Genomic DNA, 6,883 nt, shown 5'->3' with positions numbered 1-6,883 from the left:
GACACCAAGGGACACCATCGATTAAGAAGCAAATCCAAAACAAAAATACCCTTGCATTTTTGTGTGTCACTGTGAAATGTGTGCAGGCTTTGTTTGCATACTGTATGTGCCACCTTGGGTAGAAAATAGTTTGTGAGGTCACAGTTCAACAAAGACTGTTGATTTAGCTGGTCCCTCAGGGTTTTTTTTGGTTTTTAAAACAGGTGTACCCAGATAAAAAAAAAGTTAAACGCATGACTGCCTTGGAAAGCAACACAAAGTCATTTACAGTGTTCCCTCGCTCAATCGCGGTTCGCCTTTTGCGGACTCGCTGTTTCTCAGATTATTTTGCACAATTTTAGTGCTTTTTTTTTTTTTTTACAGCGTATGAAGCCTGTTACATGCTGAGCCTGGCCCTTTAAGAAGAACTGCATTGTGGTAAGTTGAGTGTTGTAGTTCTTCTGTGCTTTAGCACAGCTAGCGATGTGCCCCTCTCTCTCTCTCTCTCTTTCTCTCTCTGTTTCTCTCTCTCTATTCTCTCTCTTCTGTCTGCACCGCCCATTGTCTCCTGCGTCCTGATTGGCTGTAGACCAATGTCAATCAGTCTCCTTCCTGCCGTCTCCTGTTGTGGTCATGGCTACCAAACTAGCTAACCGTGTGAGCTGCTTGCTAACCGCCAATACTGTGAACAATAGAAACAGAAGAAGCTAACCGTGTGAGGAAAATACAGCAACAGTAGCAATATGCGTTAACAAAGATACAAAAACGCTACAGCCGTACGCCGCCAGGATGAGGAGGCACGGCCACAGGAGTGAAATACGCGTGAGTCATTTACTAATTTCTTGAGTCCAACCTATAGTAGATTGGTCATGACAATTCAAATGAAATTTGAACTCCGAGAGTGTTTAAACAAGAGAGAAATGTGAGAAAATGCTGATGCCTGTCTGAGAAAAGTGTATAAAGTGCACGTGAGGGGCTTTACAGCCTTATAATTGTGAAAAAAGATTGTTGGCTACTTGGCAGATTTCACTTATTGCGGGCTATTTTGGGAACCTGTCCCCCGCGATAAGCGAGGGAACACAGTGTAGCTACTATTAAACAGGGGTGTGATGAGTCGCACGACAATGCAGATGCATTTTCTTATAAAGTTATAAAACATTTTCTAACCTCATGCATGAGCCAAAGTGTGACGCTTTTAACTGTTGAACTTCTTTCCACAAATTTGAACTTAAACTAAAAAGTAGCAAAAATGTTTGCTGAAAATTTTGAACGGGCCTGCCTGTTGCTTATTTCTGGCCCGGTGTTGTATCCCTGCAGGTTGCTCACACGTTATACACACAGTATGGCCTTAAAGGGACAGGTGTCAGCAGTGTAGTGCATCAGCGGTGACTTACCCGTTACTTTCTCTCCCGTCGTATCACTGTGCGACGTCGCCTTTCACATGTAAACACTGTGGAACACATGCACAGCAACGCTGACGGGGGTGCCAAAAAATCCGAACTATCCCTTTAAGGGTGAGGTCCTACTCAAATGGCCTGTTTTCAACATTGATTGTCAATTACATCGCCATCGCCATCGCCACAGAATGTTATCAAATATGAACAGGGCTCCTCCCCCCATCGAGACCTATCCAGTGATGTAACATTTCTCGGGGTTCTTTCACACTGTGAGCTGAAGGGTGAGGGTGATCCTCCACACAAAATGTGATAAACTATAAATAGCACACCTCCACTCATCAAGTTCTATCCAGGGATGGAGTACGTGTTGGGGTTTTTCACACAGTATGGGCCGAAAACGGGCGTTCCTAATCAACTGGCCCGTTTTCAACGTTGTCGGTCACTTACGTCGTCACGGTTACGCAGAATGTTAGCAAATATAAATAGGGCTCTTGCCCCCATTGTGACCTAGCCCGTGATACCACATTTGCTGGGCTTCTTCGCACTGAATGGGCTGAAGGGGGATGGGTCCCTAATAAAGTGGCCTGTTTTCAACTTTGGTTGTCAATTACGTCACCGTGGTATAAAACATATAAAAAAATACAAATAGGACTCCCCCCCCCATGCGATGATATAACATTTGTTGGGGAGGTTCCGAATGAAGTGGCCCGCTTTCCAATTTGTTCGTCTATTACGTTGCCACGGTTACACACAATGTTACAAACTATTAATAGCACACTTTCACTTAATATTGTCCGTGACCCACACCAAGATAAAACTGAACTCTGAACCACTTCTTGTTCGCCCACCATTACGTTCCCCTAGGGAACACATTTATAGCAACACACAACAAGCACAAGTCTTATTTATGTTTTAATTGGCTTATTTACTCTCATTATGTCTACTATATTGGCTTATAGGGGTGTAAAGGTGACTATAGGGGTGTTATTTCATGTCTAGAGAGCTCTAATAATGCTAAAACACATTTGGAAGCTGGTTTTCTATGCTCTACTTAGAAAAATAAGGAATTCTACTTGACAGATTACTGCATTTACTAATATCATGTACGGTGGCTGACAGGGGCAGCCTACTGCACATGCCAACCTAAATCAATGTTTTATAGTTTTGTAGTAATTTGTAGTTGTGTAGGCTGGGACAAGTAAGAGCACACTTTAACAAGCCTTGCCGTGTTTTTCTCTGAAGCTTGAGCCACTTAAATAAGGCACTTCTATTACGCTGCATTCAAATGTTTTGTATTTAGCAGCATTTTTATTGCAGAATAGCTTTTGGCCGTCAGCATTCATACAAGAATACATTTCTAACAATCCCAGTACTTTGTCAGCACAACTGTAAAAATATCCACATGGGCACATCTTAACAATATATTGTTTTGGTAAGGTTCTATTTTTGCTTTGTTTTGTAAATTGGTTCTTGAACCGGCTTTGTGTTCTTGTCAGCCAGCGCTCTGATGAGTTTACAGTTTGTCGTTTGGGTCCTGAAAGCCTGACGCTGCTTACTTGCGTTCTTATCCTCAACCTCCTTCCTTTTGTCTCAATGTGAGGCAAAAAAAAAAGTGTGACCGGTAGGGATGTCCCGGTCTTCGGGATGCAGATCCGCTGTATTTTGAAGATCGGATAATATCGGCTTCCGCCACGAGATCGGGCTGATCCGTTTGCCGTATGACGCTTGTAATTCTGGGCCGCACTCCAACATGGTAGGTGCGGTAATGTGCCTCAAAGCTGGTTGCCACTCGACTTCCGCCACCTTCAAGAAGAAGAAAACGCAACAGCACCATGCAGACATGTCTGTGGTGTAAAGTTTGCTTCACCTTGGACGTTGGATATTCGGCCTGTAGTTCCCCCTCACTGTGGCCAGACCGCTGCATCATGGTGCGGGGAACTCGCACGGGAAGTGCTGCTGTAACCGCTGGTTGTATACTAGGGACCGTCAATAAATGACTATTGCGTTGAAGGGAGTTTGTTAAAAAAAAGTCATATATTCCAAATCACACCACAAATGAACCTTCAATCATGGCAAACAATTAGTCCTACCTTAAAAGTATTTTGCAAGCCCATTTTTCCCCATTTGATCTTTTATTGGATCTTTTATTGGACTAGGGACCTCACTCGCAGAGGTTTGTTACAAAAGCCAAACGATATTGTTGGACATGCTGTGTAATAAAAAAGTAAATTCAGCAATACTTTGGTTGTGATATCAATTCCTCAAATTCATGTTTGTAACAAAAACTTATTAAGAAAATAAAATGATCGCTACTGGATCGGACTGGCAAGACTATAAAAAAAAAATCTGATCGGGTCAGAAGCCAAAAAAATGTGGATCGGGACATCCCTCGTGACCGGATAAGGGGGCAGTGGCCCACTTTGTCTCCAGTGCTGCCCACACTGGTGTATGAATGGCAGCCACATTTCCATCAATCTACCCCAGAGCAGCTGTGGCCACAGATGTAGTTTACCACCACCAGTGTGTGACAGAGGAGGGAATGAATAATGAAGTGCTTTGGGTACCTTGTACAGGGTCTGGCAAAATGATCTGACACATATGTAGGTTAAATAAAAGGCAAATAAAGTAATGAAACAAAAAGTGTTTTTATTTTCGAAAAGTACATATAATGCCATTTTTTTCATATGATGCCATTTTGCTTTGTTTCTTTATATTGCCATTGTTTTTCGTTTCTTTTTCAGTTGCTGCCCTGAATTGGACTGGTGAGCATCGCGCTTTCGTTGCGGAAACGTTTATCAAAACAAACGAATCTGTAACCGCAACACAACGAGCGTTCCGTTTGCACTTCAATCTTGGCAGACATGATCCCGTACCACCATCTGGTTATGGATACCAACTTCACAGCTACTGGATCTGCATTGAGTGTGTGGACAAGAATGGATCCCATTTGACTGATTTCATTTTTAAAACATTATGAAACAGAATGGCATTATCTGTACTTTTGGAAAATAAAAACTCTTTCTTGTTTCTTTGCTTTATTTGCCTTTTATTTAACCTACAAATGTGTCAGATCATTTTGCCTGACCCTGTACAAAGGCTCCATATAAAATCAATCCATTATTAGCATTTCACAAATCCCCACGAAATTTGGTGCACGCCTTTAAGGGGCTGACAAGCACGTGTGGAAAATTTGAGCAAGGTTCGTTGAAAAACATGGCTGCCATCAAGAACTAACTAACTAATTGTTAAATGATTCTAATTTGAGGTAGGAATGGGTGATATACACAATATACGATCGGAATGATATCAATTTGGCGTATGATATTTTAATTGTATGGCCGTATCATGATAATGCAGGCTGATAACACAATCTAACCTCGTCCCGCAAAATAGAGAGCGACAAGCCGCGGCAGGCTGAAACACGTCGTCGATGTAATGCAGAGCCCCGTTACACCGTGAGTGCGTTTTTCCTCTGGAGTCTCTGCAGCTTGAATTTATGTTGTATAATTACTGTTTTGCAAAACCGGACTTACTAATGAGTAGCGGCGCCATTCTTGTTAATCAGCTCAAAAATGGGTTTGGGCATGCTTGATGCCAATGTTTCCAGGAGGCTTGTGGGAATGTTGCTCCAGGTGGTGAAGATGGCTTCAAGGAGGGCATCCACTGTCTGGAACTGATGTCCATTTTTGTAAACCTCCCTTCCCATCCATCCCCAAATGTTCTCCGTTGGATTTAGATGAGGGGAACACGCAGGATGGTCCAAAAGCGTGAGCTTATTCCTCTGGAAGAAGTCCTTTGTCAGGCGGGCCTTCAGTCATGAGGGATGCCCCCTGCAACATCTCCACATAGCCAGTTGCCGTTTGACGCCCCTGCACAAACTGAACCTCTATTGTTCCATTAAAAGAAAAAGCACCATCATGATGGTGTGGAAAACATTTTAAGTGGGATCTCCTTCTCCTGCCAGTAACACTGGAAGCCATCACGATTGCCAAGGTTACATTTTTTCTCATCAGAGAATAAAACTTACTTCCACCTTTCAATGTCCCATTTTTGGTGCTCTTGTGCAAATTGCAAACAAACATTTTTGTGGTGTTGAAGGAGACGAGGCCTTTTTCTTCTGTGATGGTTATTGGACCGCACTCGGCACCGGTAACAACCTTTATTTGGGCTGAGGATGGTCCCATGTCTTGACGGACAGCCAATTGGATCCTCCGGCTCAGGGCCAAAAATGACATTGAATCCACATTTTTGCCAAGATTTTGGCTGTGGTCTCAAACTTTTCATCAACCGATGAACAACCTATTTCACTCTAACGCTTGTGTGCAATACGCTCACTGCTCAATGCTCACTCCCATTTCTTCATTTTGAATTTTGAAGCTTGACTTAGAACCTCCTTAAGATCCAACAGCGCAAAATGTAAATTCTTGACATTTTTCAACTGATATATCATGATATTAGGGATGTGGGATAATATTGGCATGAAAATGAGATATCGGTATCGGTCTGTCTTGATACTGTTTCTGATACTGTCTCTCTGCATGTTGAGGTCACACTGTATCCACCGATTGCATGAAAGGTGCTTTTCACGGTCTGTCAGCTTATGCCACAATACCATTCCTTCTCAAGTACCAGCAGTGTGCACAGTTAATGACCCCCCCAGTACAGACAATAATATTCACCTTTATGACTTGACAACACTGCACGCATCATAATTTTTTTTGCCTCTGACCTGAACTCCTCTTCATAACCTTGACATGGACAATAACACTGAGATATCACAGTGGCTCGTGTCTGGCGGGCGACGACTTCAGTGTCCCAACTGCCACCCTCACGCCTGCGTGCTGCCCCACTGAATAGGCAGCGAGCGGCCGTTATGTTCATTCAGCCATGGGGAGTGATACAGCCTTTATCAGGTGGCGCTCAAATTTTCTCCCTACCACATGTGGCACGTGCAGGCAACTGGTGAAGATGAGGGCCAGGGTGCGAAAGGGACCCAAAATATAACACCTGCTGATTACCCTTTACCCATTGTGAGCGTACACAGGGTACCGTCACACAGCCACACAAGATGGCATCCGTTACGCTTGCACTAAACTAATGACATCCGTAACAAGAGCCACGATACCGAGTGTGATGGAAGCAGAGGCAGGTTCACTCCGATGCAGAGACAAACTTTCTTGTCCGAAGAATCACAATGCACTGCAGGCATGGTAACTTTGAAACAAAAGGTGAAAAACACGCAAGAGTAACAACAAATGACAGGAAAAACAGCTTTTTTTTTGGTGATACTGGATGGAATTTTATCTTGTCATGTTGTCAACGGTCACCTGCAGTCTTTCTCAGACGTGTCACCTGACCACAGTGAAGTGGCCAACCTGATAAGACCTGCACGGCCACGCCCCAAGTCTCCACAGTCCATCATCGGGCGGTGGAAGGTGTAGAAATCCATCCAATACACGCTACATATGAAAAAACAAATGGAGCTGATTGGCTGATATAGTTATACA

This window comes from Dunckerocampus dactyliophorus, chromosome 2 (genome assembly GCF_027744805.1).
Source record: "Dunckerocampus dactyliophorus isolate RoL2022-P2 chromosome 2, RoL_Ddac_1.1, whole genome shotgun sequence".
In the NCBI taxonomy this organism is placed as follows: Eukaryota; Metazoa; Chordata; class Actinopteri; order Syngnathiformes; family Syngnathidae; genus Dunckerocampus; species Dunckerocampus dactyliophorus.
Note: the sequence above shows the minus strand (reverse complement) of the source record.